This window comes from Podarcis tiliguerta, assembly GCF_965153285.1.
Source record: "Podarcis tiliguerta genome assembly, chromosome: 7".
Lineage (NCBI taxonomy): Eukaryota > Metazoa > Chordata > Lepidosauria > Squamata > Lacertidae > Podarcis > Podarcis tiliguerta.
Window position 1 is genome coordinate 53589105 of NC_139540.1, and position 14555 is coordinate 53603659.

Here is a 14555-nt window from a genome sequence, read left to right on the forward strand (position 1 = left end):
GGGTGTCTGAATGAGGTGATTTATGGTAGTTATCCATCTTAAGGGTCATCTATCAATTTTTAGTTGCTAGGCAATCAAACTAGCAGCTGTTTGCTTTGAATCAAGCTGAAAAGTTGTCAGTCATCGCATGCAGGTATGACCTTAGTGGTTAAATGCATTACCATGCATGCAAAATTAAAAGAAACAATGTCCTCCATTTCACCCATCATGTATGGCATATTGTAAGGCTTAACGATAATTGTAGTACAAAATGAAGTGGTGAAAAAGGAGTTTGTGTGTGCTACATACTAGACAATACCTTCTGTTTTCCTCCCAAAATAGCTAGTTATATCTTTTCAGCATGGAACGTTGTTTTCCCTATTATCCCTTTCCTTTCTAAGAAGTGTTCATTTTGAAGACAGCGACAAAAGGGAGACAAGGTCATCTTCTAAGATACAAATTCTTAGGATGGTAGAACCTCCCTACTATTCCAGCAGAAATTTTGCTCTTACGTTGCAGTTTCCAGGGACCTTAAACATTGCATTGACACAAATGTTTAGCATTGGGGAAGCCATATTCTATTAATGAAAATTAGATTACCGTGGCTGCGATCCTAAACACGCTTACTGGCAATAAATTTCATTGAGCTACGTGGAACTTTCTACTGGGTAAACATACTTAAGATTGCAGTGTGTCCATGTGTGTCTCCTGCAGTCAGCTTGCTAATGTTATCTTGAGAGGATAAATCTAAGAAAGAGAAAAACTATTGTGCAAGCCATACTCGGGCTTTGTAAGCAGATGATTCTAGTGACAGCACCACACAGTGCTCATTTTTGAAGCGTTCACATTCTGCTCAACTACTGCTTGTTAGTATCCCGATATACTAATGCCCCGCTATTAGTATACAGAGTGCTTCACAATCTTTTATATCATCTGTCCTCGTAACAAATTGTGAGGTAGATCTTTAACATTCCTGTTTTGCAGAAGGAGCACTGAGGTCGAAGGATAGTGATTTAAAACAGAAGTATGTGTGGTACAGTGCTTGCTACTGACTAAGCATCAGGAAGAACTTTCTGACAGTAGGAGCTGTTCGACAGTGGAACGGTCTCCCTCGGGAGGGGATGGACTCTTTTCCTTGGAGGTTTTTAAGCAGAGATTATGTGGCCGTCTGCCATGTGTGATTTAGATGAGATTCCAGCATTGCAGAGGGTTGAGCTAGATGACCCTTGGGGTTTCTTCCAGATCTGCAGTTCTATGATTCTTTGAAAGGCAGTCATCACCACTTCTTTATATTGCAATCTGTACGCAATTTTGTGTCTGCCTGGTCAACTGCTGACATCCTCCAAAATACGGAAAAATAACTAGAACGAAAGCCTCAAGAGAGTGTCACTGCTTTTGAAAATCTAAACAACCCAGCCTACCCTGGAAATATTATACAGGGTTTGATGCAGAGGATTCTGGACAGCATTTGAAGAGAATTGATTTGCAGATGGCTTCAGCAAGGAGGGCAAAGCTGTGTTTAAATGATCCTTCAATGTAAGAATTTAGACCAATGTCAGAAAAGTTCACATCCTGTACGTTCTAGTTAATAAGAAATGGCATCTATCCACAACAATAATTTTGTACACCCCTCGCCCCCCCCCCCCCCGGCTGTTGAAGAAAGAACTTCTCTGAGTTGTCAAGAAGCTTCATAGAAGAAAAGGGAGAGAAGCTTTTCACCATGTGTACTGTGCATTTGCGACACTGTATTTATTTTGAGTTGTTTGGGGCACGGTTCACCATGGAAAAGTGACATATAAATTAAACTGAACTAAACTAAAAATATGCTTCTTGAAATTGCTTGAACTTGAAGCATTATGTGCAGCTCTGTGTATCAGATAAATCAGCAGTAAAACTCTGACCTGTGACATGCTCCTGAGAGTTCTTGCCAAAACACTACTGCAGTGATTCTACTGGTTACAACACTGCTTTCAGTAGATGCACTCTATCTTGATCAACAGTGCTAAACAGGACAAGGGCTCAGCAGCCTTGACAATTTTTTTCTCTTTTTGGTTCGTAGCTTCAGATGACTGCATATAGGCAGAGCATTCCAAAGGTGGTGACGATAGATTCTCTTACACAGAAACTGTCATTTCTTAAAACCTGCTGGCTCGGTCCAGCCAGGGCAAAAGGCGTTGTGGACAGGGGAACTATTTCCTTCTCCTGAAATTCAGACTTCATTTTGTTAAGGGAATTGTAGCTTTGTGAGGGGTAAACTATAGTTCGCAGGATTCTGTGTGGGGAAGCCATGACTATTAAAGTGGTTTAAATGTGGTTTAAATGTGTGCTATAGGTGTAACACAATTTGCTCGCCTCTGTTGAAGTAGGAAATACGGATTTAAAAAGCCCACACAACACATTTGGGAACTATGCACACTTTTGAGGAAACTGATGCAAAGTTGTACTGGTGATAAAACCCTTATGCTTCTTTAAAACAATTGCAAATTTTAAATTATTATTATTATACTATTTTCACATAGGTTTATAAAACCAAACATAGCATAAACATGGAAAGTAAGAAAAATAACATAATTAGAGCCTTTAGATAAAATAAGGATCAGTTAAAATCTACAGCACATGTGTTGAAGTTAGTGCCATGCATACAAATAAATCAAATGATGGACCCATGATAAATAAGGCATGACCTGGTAATCACTTTCCATAGTGAACTAGAAAGCTTCACCAGACATTGAGATTACTAGTCTTTGCTATGAATATATAATTTTATATTTTCCAGGCTTTGCTGGTGGTCTGTCCATACTTTTGATAAGTGTGATTGATGAGACAACTAGGTAGGCAGAAAAGTTTAGCCTTGTGGTAACAAGAGCATGGATTATCTGGTCCAGTATTCTGTTTTCTCAGTGTCTAATGAGATTCCAGTGGGAAGCTCACAAGAAGGACCTGACTGCAACATCACCCTCCCCACTTGAGCTCCCCAGTAACTAGTATTCAGAAGCTTGCTGCAGTTGTCTAGGTCATTATGTTTTCAGCTGTGCAGAATCTAACTTGACAAGCTAGTGACAATCTGTACTGTGTGTAGGAGTTTTGGGTGCTTGCAAAAGTGTGTTTTGCTTTTCCACTTTCCCCACTGATGTGGTGAGAGCTAGTTTGTGCAAGTGTACTTCCTTTGTTGAAAAGATGCTATGGATGTGCCCCGAAGTCTCAGTGTCTCCCACTCCAACTCTACTGCAGAGGAAGTCACAGGTGTGATATAACTCCCAAGAGTAATGAAAGGGTGGTTGGCAACCATGGATTTGATGCTGCTCAGTTTGTAGCACAGAATTTTCGCTTGAGGTATATATATATTTTTTGCTATAAGCCCCTTCAACTTTTTCTTGGCTCTCGGCTCCTGGCTGTCATTTTGCTGCTTGAAGGAGGCAGGGTTTTGTTTTCATTTTTTCTTTCTTTCAAAGCATTGGAAACCACAACACTGCTTCATCTGGCTAGCAATTCTCTTTTGTAGTCTTGGACTGGGGTGGTTAGCACTAGTAAGGGGTATAATGTTTATTCCTGAATACATTGAAGTCAAACCTCTATAATGCCTGGAGTTTGGTCTATATATCTATATGAGTGACTTATAGACTACTTGATCACAATAGGTCAGGTTTCAATGATATGGCTAATACTCAAGGCTTTTTTTCAGCTGGAGCTCACTGGATCTCAGCTCCAGCTCTTGTCACGTGGGCACCATTGCCATTCTAAGAAAATAAGGGAGAAGTTCAGGGTGAGTTCCAGCACCTATTTTTCTAGAAAAACCACACTGCTGATATTAATCCTGTCCTCAAGGGCTCAAAGCTAAAGGGTAGCAAAGAGTTGTAAGAAAGATAAGATCCCAAAATAGCCTATATCAACATAATAAAAATGAATAAGAGCCATGTGTTGTATCATTCCCTCTCTCTTGTATCTTATTCATCTCACTCAGGAGCCACCAGGCTCACACCTCACACTTTGGAACAGTGTTTTCCCAACACGAACCTCTGTTTGGAGGGTAGGGGTGGGGAGGCCGTACTGTGGGATGTGGGCATTGTCATTCCATATTAATTCAAAAAAATCAATAAAATATTGTTGTTTTTAAAAGAGGAGTCAATGTGGTGCCTGCCAGGTGTTGCTGAACTATGAATCCTACCAGCCCAATCCAGCATGGCCAGTGGTTGGAGATCAAGCAAGTTGTGGTCTAACAATATATGGAGGGCACTGTTTGCTTCTACCGAACTAGCTGATATTCCTTTTTCTCTACCTACTCTTCTTCACCATATTTTTGTTCAGCGAGTAGCTGAAACTTCTTCATCCAACGCAGTTGCAGTCACTCAGCCCAATGCTCAAACTTCTTGGTTTTCAACTTCTTTAATTCTACCAGAGTTGGGAATTGTCTGCTATCAAATGCATGTCTTTCAACATAGAAATCACAGAGCTTACAAAACAGGTCTCTGTACATCTTTATCTGTTTTGTTTTGTTTTGTTTGAGAGTACAGAACTAATTTCCAAATATTTTTTCAGCCTGGAAGTAATGTTTTATGTAACAGATGGGGCATACTATTTTTGAGGTGGAATGCCAGACAAAGGAGATGAGTTTCTATTCTGGATGACCAAAGCTCTCTCCAGAAATTGGGTAGGAAAGGAAGGGGAGGAGGAAAATGCAAGAAGGGGTTGAACTATAGCTGATGCTTCTGTATAAGCTTTCTGCAGTTATTTGAGATTGGACACGTGTAAACTTCATTTGTCATGTGAGAGTAACTGTAATTCCGCTGCAACGTTTGGCAAACAGAAAAATGTTTGTTTTCCGTTTTGTTTGTTTATCAAATTTGTTCCCTCAGAGAAGTCAAGGCAGCATACACAGAGTTATCCCTGTGTTTTTATTAAAATTGGTAAATTATGACAGAAAAGGAAATCATTTGCATGCAGACAAAAGGAAATAATGAAGAAAAAACCCCCTCTAAAATAGTATGTAGCATAAGATCAAGCAAGAGAAGACACAATTACAATATTTTCATTTGGTGAGTCCGTACGTGAATTCCTTAGTTATCTCATTTCATCTTTCCAACAACCATTTGAGGCAGGCTACTCTGAAAGAGGAAGTACGTTCAAAAGGTATGGCGATATTCATTAGGATAGATAGCTTTAATAAAGCACTATGAGAACTCAGGAAGGAGAAGTATTTCAGTCTGGTGGTGCTGTCCCCCTAGAATTTAAAACCTCATGGGTAAGTGGGGAGTATGTGACTCTGGTGTGAAAAGTGGGATTGTGTTCCCTTGAGAGAAAATGAGAACTGATGTGATTGAATGTAAGAAATAGCAGCAGATGGTGGAAACCAGTTGGTGATCTTGTTCTCCCTGAAGGGCTTCTGTTTCAGCTAACAGAAGGGGAAAGCAGACAGCTTTTGCAGATTTTCCCTCTCCCGTGCAGTTGCCAGCACCCCCTAAAAACTGAGTTGAGGAACCTTCCAGAACAGGGTTGAAGGTGGCATGGAGATATGGAGGTGGAAAGGAGAACTGGCAAAAACGCCCTCCCCTCTCTTTTTATTAGCAGAGGTGTCCACTGGATCAAAAGCCATGGTATCCACTGGATCAAAAGCGACAGGGCACTAACTGATTCCTCACAATACTCTAGGTAGAAAAGCTTCAGAAGAAGTTTGTAGAAAACCTTAAAGTAAGCCTGAAGAAGTCTGTGCAAGAGCAAGTTAGATAACCAGCTATGAGGCCATGAAGGCTAACCCCGAAGCCGGTGGAGTGCTGTAGTCAATAGCTGAGAATCAGAACAAGGGGACGCTAGAAACTGGTAGTTTTGAGGAGACATCGACAGGTGTGTGTTGGTTGAAGATGAAGCATCGTCTTGGAGTTCAGGATCTGTCTAGTGCAGAGTGGCAGATACTCTGTTCCTTGCTTCCATTTATGGTTGTAATGTTAAGGGAAACCTGTCTGTGTTTTGTACATTCCAGTTCACCAGAGTCAGGAGCAGTTCCAGTCTAGGTTTTACAAAAAGCTCAGGAGCTCTTGACATGGGACCTGAGGCATTTGAAGAGAGATTTCTGGTGGGCTTTTCCCATGTCCTATATGTGTGTGTTAGAGTTTGTTCCAATTAAAGTCATTTTGTCACCATCAGTCGAGTAAAGAGTTGATCTTACAGTGGTATGCTTGCATATTGCAAATAAATTAGGGCCCCTCCGGGCATCTTTCTCTTTCATAATGACTTGTGTGCATGATGATATTGGGATGGCTATACACGATCTTGCTTTCAATATTGCACCTGCAAACGTTACAGGACAGACATAGTTCTTCATTTCCAATCAGTGCGTGTCCCATAGCTTTCTGCTGAAATCCTGTTACAAATGTAACATGTTTGTTTGTTTGTTTGTTTGCTCCTTCTTTTGTTGCACTGTAGTGCAGGTGTGTCCCTCCAAACAGCAATAATGTGGTAACATTGTGGAAGCATTACAGAAACACTAATGAAATGGAAAGATGTGTGGATGGTCCAGTATAAATCCACCTGTAATACACTGATGATATGGCAGATTACACACACAAACACACCAAACAAACAAGCCAAACAAAACCAGCTTGGAGGGCCCCTCAGACATTACAAAGACAGCCTAATTCCCCCAATGCTCTCTCATCCAAACTAAATCTGTTATCACTGTCCTCTGGAATAGCTAATGCCTAGTGGAAGAACAGACAATGTAACAGTATGTTTTCTTGTGCATTTCGGTTTTAAAAAAAAATGTATTTCACTGTGTTGTGGTAGAAAGGATTTTGTGGGTGCTTCCAAACCCAGACATTTAAAATATGCCCTGAATTGGTGTGCCTTACTGCTGCAAGCCACGTGGAGATTCCTTCTAATGCAAAACGATTAGCAGGATCAATCCAAGGGGTACAGGCCAAATCAGAAATTGTAGCACTAAAGCATGCAGTAGTACGTCTTCTTTAGATATTCACTCTCTGCTTAGTGCCACAGGCATTGGAAAACTTCCACCTAGACACAGCCTGAGAGTCTGATTTGAGTGTTTGAGATGAGCTTTACCTAGGTTTTAAATTTCTTTTCCATGCATGAAGGTTTCTCAGCATTGACATGCCTCCCCGCTCCTTTTGATGAACTTTAACCACTTCTGTTTTAAAATTACTTACTAGTCCAGCTGTTTTAAAATTCTGCTGTCTGATCACTACCCTGTGCACTTTTGCTCTGCAATTTTATTTGCTACAAATGATCAAATCATTCTGTGGTTTTTCTTGGATCATGGAAATAAATAAATTGGATAGTGTCAAGGGCAGAAAGCACTGAAAATGGACAGGCAATCAAAAGTCAAATTCAGTAGAAAATACAGGTGAAAATAGCTAAACAGTGATCACGAAGAACATAGAACAATGTGTCATTGCTATCAAAATACCGAAATGTGAAAGAGAAAAGTTGCTCACAACTCTGGTACAAAATGTCATGTTCCTGTGATCATTTTATTTACTTGGTTGTAAACATTTGATAAGGGACGCGGGTGGCGCTGTGGGTAAAACCTCAGTGCCTAGGACTTGCCGATCGCATGGTCGGCAGTTCGAATCCCCGCGGCGGGATGAGCTCCCGTCTTTCGGTCCCAGCTCCTGCCCACCTAGCAGTTCGAAAGCACCCTTAAGTGCAAGTAGATAAATAGGTACCGCTTTCTAGCGGGAAGGTAAACAGCGTTTCCGTGTGCTGTGCTGGTGCTGGCTTGCCAGAGCAGCTTCGTCACGCTGGCCACGTGACCCGGAAGTGTCTCCGGACAGCGCTGGCCCCCGGCCTCTTAAGTGAGATGGGCGCACAACCCTAGAGTCGGACACGACTGGCCCGTATGGGCAGGGGTACCTTTACCTTTAAACATTTGATAAATTACATCAGCCAAATGGAATATTTACTTTCAGAAATTGATGACTTTATTTCCTGAGAGTGTGTGACCTCTCATGCATGTATGTAGAGCAGGCTATTGTTTTTCTCTGGTAAAGTTAGTTTTCTCAGTCTGTTTTGCTAAGAGAAGTGAACTTCACGTAAGCCTTCTGCTTAGGTGGATACTTAATGGTGGTTATACCACTATGACAAAATCTTGTTGTAAGTGATTATTACATGACAAAGCAGTAAAGCAGTTTATTACTAGAAGCTGTAAATTATATTCATTGTGTTGTGTTTGAGTAGCATTCTTTTGGCATAATGTGTTCAGCTCTCAACCAGTAATCTGAGAACGGACCTATATATGGCCAACAGAACTAAGTTACCATTAATACTCTTTGTATTAACTTGTCGGAGAGCATATCCTCTTCCAGTGCATATGGTTTATCATTGATAATTTTACTTACATGTTGACTTCCAGTGCAGTAAAATTACTGCCTGCAGGCCCAGTTACAGACCACAAATGACTAGAGAATAAATAATATTGCTAGTATGATAATCTCTTACAGTTGGTATTTGGCTTTCCTGTGATATAGCAGCAGTGGAAGTTTCTGTTAGCAAGATTCAAGTACAGTGGTACCTCGGGTTACAGACACTTCGGGTTACACGATTTCAGGTTACGGACTGCAGGAAACCTGGAAGTACAGTGGTACCTCGGGTTAAGCACTTAATTCGTTCTGGGGGTCTGTTCTTAACCTGAAACTGTTCTTAATCTGAAGCACCACTTTAGCTAATGGGGCCTCCTGCCGCCGCACTGCCGGAACCCGATTTCTGTTCTTATCCTGAAGCAAAGTTCTTAATCTGAAGCACTATTTCTAGGTTAGCGGAGTGTGTAGCCTGAAGCGTATGTAACCTGAAGTGTATGTAACCCGAGGTACCACTGTACTGGGTTTCGCTGCATGCACAGAAGTGCTAAATCATGCTTTGTGCATTTGCAGAAGTGCCAAATCGCGTCACGTGCATGTGTGGACGCAGCGCTGCAGGTTACAAACGCTGTGGGTTGTGGACGTGCCTCCGTCATGGATTATGTTCTCAACCCGAGCTTCCACTGTATTTTGAAACAAAAGGGTAGGATGCTTCTTTCAAAAACTGTTTTGCCAGAAAATAATTTTTGTTGGTTTACTTATTTCCCACTGTCTAGCAAAATTAATATATGTGATACGTGTGTATCGCAAATGAGTTCCCTTCTGTTTGGTAGGATTCTGGTTAGTTGCAATTCATTTAATGTTGAGATTACATAAATGTAGGGAGCTTGAGACTAACTTGAATTTGAACTGAACATATTCCTTAGAATTGTAGGCAGTAGCATTATGGTAGTGCAGTAGGGTTGTCCACAGTGATCCCTGCCTGGTTTTCAGTTTCTGTTATCTTCCCTCTCTTTCTCACCCCCCTCCTCTTTCTTCTCTGCACTTCATTTTAAAAAATCTGCAAGAATTGCACAGCTTTCCTGAACTTTTCTATTTCTATTTTATTTTATTTTATTTTATTTAAATGTATATTTAAGTGTTACTCTTCTACAGCTCCGAAAGATATGTATTAAATATGCCTTAATTCCCTTGTACCTCCAGCAATGCATGTTTCAGCCAAAAAAATTGCTAATTGTGTGCGGCGTACCATTGGAATATTGTTTTAGGTTTGTTCTCCTTCAGTTCCCTTTTTCTTTTAAAAAGCTCTTGATTTGTAAAGCCTTCTTTGAGCTATTTACACACGATATTTCAAAACCATAACCTAACATAAGCATAAACGTGAACAGTATCAAAAGCAAAATAATTAGAGTGTATACGTAAAATGAGCAGAACACAAGATCTAGAGCAATGAAAGTTCCAGTCATACTTGCAAAGAAAGCGAGTGCTAGAGAAGTGACAAATAAGGCATCATACACGGAACACCTCTGAATGTGAACTATAGAGCCATGTCGCGAGGCAGAACTTGCAAGGCTTTAACATGCATGTATCATTTTATATTTCTGGGAGTTTGCTGCTGATCTAGCAAGGCTCCTGTCATACTAATTAGACCCCAAATAAGCAGAAAGGCCTTTGCTGCAGCTCTGCCCACGATAGCTTTAATTTGGTACATAAGCTTCTTGAACCTGAGAATATCCCACACTTTGTGAAATCATTGGACTAATAATAATAATAATAGTTAGTCACTTTTTTCCACAGAATTTAGGGTGTGCATGAGGAGTTCCAGTTTTTAGGTATAAATACGGAAGGGTGGATGTTTACTTAGATATCACCCTATTGATGTTAACTTTCCTGCGTTAATTGTTCCTTATGTGATAATGGAAAACTTACATGATGCACAATTTACTTCATTTTGCATTTTTAGATTTCTCACTACTATAGTTTTGTGACTAAATCTGAGTCGCGAACAAAGACAGTACTCCAGAACTATGCAAAATGGGTCGGATTTCTTTCCAAAGTCATTTCTTGTAGCAGATGAACATGAAGTTGCACGATTTGCTTGCATACACACTGAAAGTGTCTCAGCTCAGCACAGACCTGCACTAAATATCGAATCTAGTGCCAACACACTTTCATGTCTGATTGACAGATGTGTGTATCTACTCAGCATCTTGCTAGACAGAACAAAAGAAGTATGGTTTCTAGGTGAATATGTGCCTAGCTAACTGGTATGATCGCTACGAAACGTAATTATTCATTTCCCGTACCGTGTGCCTTTAATAATTAGCAACACACAGGAAAGGGACAGTTCCAGAGTTAACACCCATTTGCGGGTTTCAAATTTGAAGTAACTTGAATTGTTCAAAAGCCTTGAAGCAAAATACCACAGGCACCCTCCTAAAAGGTGACCATATTTTGTCTACAAGGCAGGTTTAGAAATAATTTTTCCAGGGGAATTAGTGTCTATCATGGTTCTACTCTAGAGGTAAGTATATGGTTAGTAACTTTCAATGCAAGATTGGCAAACTATATTAGTGTGTAACCAGAAGAAATAAATTGGAAAATATTTCATGGTTAATTTTCTAAATTGCCTTCATTTTTATTACTTGACTTCATTTTTACCCCGGGCCCAAATCAAACTTCTGGTTTTGACCTATGAAGCCTTAAACAGCTCAGGACCACAATATCTCATGGTCTACCTCTTCCCATATGAACCGACCCAAACCCTGCAATCATCATGTGAGGCCCTTTCTTGCATGCCTCCACCTTGCATGTCTGGAAGGTGGTGATGTTTAGAAAGATGCTGGATGCAGATAGTGAGAGTCATAGGCCTGGCCTAGGTTCACTCTCCAAACTGACTCCTATTCTGGATGAAGAATATTTCATAGAGGTCTGGTGGCAGAGAAATAACTCTGTGATACAGCTCAGGAAATGTTTTTTTCAGACAGAAGTCTTAAGGCCCTATGTAATATAGAGATCAAACGCCCTCAAGATGAGCAGGTTGATGACATTTCATTGGCAGCCTGTGACATCTAAAAGCTGAACATTGCAGAACCTAATTAGTCTGAACATAATTAGTTATAAGAGGTACCTGACAGAGCATCAAATCAGTGCAAAAGATCTTTGGTTGGATTTAGGACCCCTTTGAGGGGTTGGGGATAGAATGAAGAAAATTGCATCTGGTGCATTGCAAATGAATGATGCCAAACTTAATTATTAAAGAAGAAACATGAGATCAAGCACAGAGAAATGAGCGTGTGTCTCAGTCTTTATGGTTGGAGCACAGCTGTCCTGGACAAAATCTTGACTTTGGTGTGGTAGCATCAAGAGTGACATCAAGAAATGATGGAGATGCAGAAGATACATGAGGAAAGAACACAGCAGCTGCAGGAAAAAGAGGGGGGAAATGACACTGGGAGTTTGGGTTTGCTCATCTGGAAGAGTCAGAGATGAAGACAGATTTTGAGAGTTGTTGAAACAGCAAAGCAAATGGAAGAAAAATGGAAGAAGCAAAGATTACCAGTGTTGAAGCAATGATTCTTCAACATCAACTTCGTTGGACTGGTCACGTTGTGCGGATGCCTGATGATCGTCTTCCAAAGCAATTACTCTATTCCGAACTTAAAAATGGAAAGCATGCTGGTGGTCAACAAAAGAGGTTTAAAGACTGTCTCAAGGCAAATCTTAAAAAGTGTAGTATAAACACTGACAACTGGGAAACATTGGCCTGCGAGTGCTCCAGTTGGAGAACATCTTTTACCAAAGGTGTTAAGGGCTTTGAAGACACTCGAACCCAGGACGCAAGGGAGAAACGTGCTAGGAGGAAGGCACGCTTGGCAAATTCACACCATGATCAACTCCCACCCGAAAACCAATGTCCCCACTGTGGAAGGATGTGTGGATCCAGGCTTGGCCTCCACAGTCACTTACAGACACATTGTTAAAACCATGTTTATGGAAGACAATCTTCTTCGGCTATAAGTGATCGCAAAAGAAGAAGAAGAAGAAGTAAATGTGAATTGGAATGGCACCAACTGAAAAAGAAGCCAGCAGCCGTGGAGTGGCCAGATTTCCATGTGTCTCTTGATAACACTCCAGTCCAGTGGTAGAGATACCTTACTAACGGACCATGAAAGTTTGTGCTGTAGTGATACTGGTGAGTGAAAACATTTCTGCTTTATATGTTGCTGTAAGTTGCTCCCCAGTCCTGTAGAACAGCACCCTCTGCCCACAGGGCTAACAAACACCATCTGCCTTGTGGGGGAAAATAAGAGAGCCGGGGCAGAAAAAAACACACCCTCGGACATGGAGCATTAAAGTGCGGACTTCTGCTTGGAAAGAACAGGGCAAAAGGCAAATGTGTGTATGCCCTAAACTGGATGGATCTTGGTTGGATACTGTATGGCAGTTCTTATTTTCTTATACCGGAGAGAAGAAACTTGTGGCCCTCCAAATGTTGTTGGACTTCAGCTATCATCCATGATATCATTAGCCACGCCGGCTAGGACTGGTGGCAGTTGGAGTGCAATAGCATTTGAAGGGCCTCACAAAGATCTTACACAATAAAGGAAAAGGAAGGTTTGATTCAGTTTGGGTTTAGTTCAGTTTGACTGCCAGAATGTTATTACTATTCTCCTAAAAGATGTTTCAAGTTCATCCTTAGCAAATATTTGCTTTGTAAAGGCATGTTCATCGCATTCTGGTCTCCAGTATGTTGATACTAACCCATCCTCAAATCACAGCTGAGCATAAGTAGATAATAGGCTTTATAAGCTTATTTGTTTTGTTTGTTGGTGCTGTACTGGTGTAATCATAAAGTAAGTTTGAACTTTCATGTCCCTTTATCCTCTAGTGATGGACAAACTTAATGAAACAAAGGAATTAATACTAGGATAGGCCTATAAATGTGTTTTTAGGGTCACACTGTATGGATGCTGAGCTCTCAGTTAAATTGGAACATTTGTGTGGGTACACACACATATATGAGTAGTATTAATCAGAGTAGAAGGTGGCAGAATACAGTGGATTTTTAATCCTTTTGCTGTTACAGTTATTGTTGATTCACTGTAGTTGTGCCTAGGAAAGCATCTTTGTCCAGGTCTGATAGACATACAGTATGTATGAGAGTACTATTTTCCTTTACAGCACAATCAGACACGAAGATACGGTGAATAGGATTGGAGTAAATTTCTGTTCTGCTGTATGTGTTAATATCTAGGAATCCCACTGTAATCTCTGTTAGAAATTCTATTGTAATCTCTGCCTCCATTGCAACAATCAGTTGCAACATGAAATTTCAGTGACTGGATTTCCTGTACTATATATGAAATGAAGATGATTGCATAGAACATAAATGTGCCAGCAAGACAGATTTGCATATGGAAGTAGGTCTTCATGTGCAGCATTATGGTTGTCCATTCGCCTTCTGATATTTGCCCTGGTTTTGGAAGACAGAGTTAGATCAATGGCTAAACTAGCTCAGTACTGCTTACACTGACTGCTAGTGGCTTTTCCAGGATTTCAGATAGGAGTTTTCCCTAGCTTTGGAAATGCCAGGGATTGAACCTGGGACTTTCAACATACAAGGCAGATGCACTACCACTGAGCTGTACTTCTTCCCCAATAGCTCTTTAGACATAGCCTAAAAAATATAGCACTTGAAATGGCTAGTAATGTCTTTATGATACGGGTGGGGATGTACATTCCCATTCTGGACCTCTAGTTGTTATATACATATAGAGGAAGATTGGAGTCAAAGAGAGGTAATCTGTGTAAACAGATTTGGCAAGAATTTACCCAAATGAATTTAATTTTTTCACTTAATGGGACATGAGATACTGTCCACCACAAGTAAAATATAGCACTACTATTTTGGGATCTTGCAAATGGTGGATAAGTGATCTTGTACAGCTGAATTGATGTATTGTATTCTGTACTATTGAAATGAGCCTTATAAATGAGTTTAGGAAAGTTACTAGCTCACACATTTTTAATTTTACTAGTCTGTTGAGGGCTGGCCGAGGAGGAAATCTGCTACATTTCTAGAACAGGGGTGTTTGTGTCTTCCATCCTATGCTTGGTTTCTGTGCTGGATGCAAGGGAGGGATAGAGCAGCCCATCTCTGCTCTGCCAGCCTGCTCACTTGCCTGTATATAATTCCTTGACCTTTATGTCTATGACTACCAGGTGAGTGGTTAAATACAAAGCTGCTTTAGACCTATATGCAGTATG

The 14555-nt window shown here is 40.6% G+C and overlaps 1 protein-coding gene across 6 annotated transcripts in view; it reads left to right on the plus strand.

Annotated features, from left to right (window-relative positions):
• TSHZ1 (teashirt zinc finger homeobox 1) overlaps positions 1 to 14555 on the plus strand; it is an 80784-nt gene that overhangs the window by 27018 nt on the left and 39211 nt on the right. The window contains exon 1 of one of the 6 annotated variants that reach the window (XM_083449791.1): positions 12440 to 12480. The exons of the other annotated variants lie outside the window; for them this stretch is intronic. The gene's annotated coding sequence lies outside the window, so the exon portion shown is untranslated. Of the gene's footprint in view, positions 1 to 12439; positions 12481 to 14555 lie in introns of those variants that run through there. 6 annotated transcript variants of the gene reach the window in all.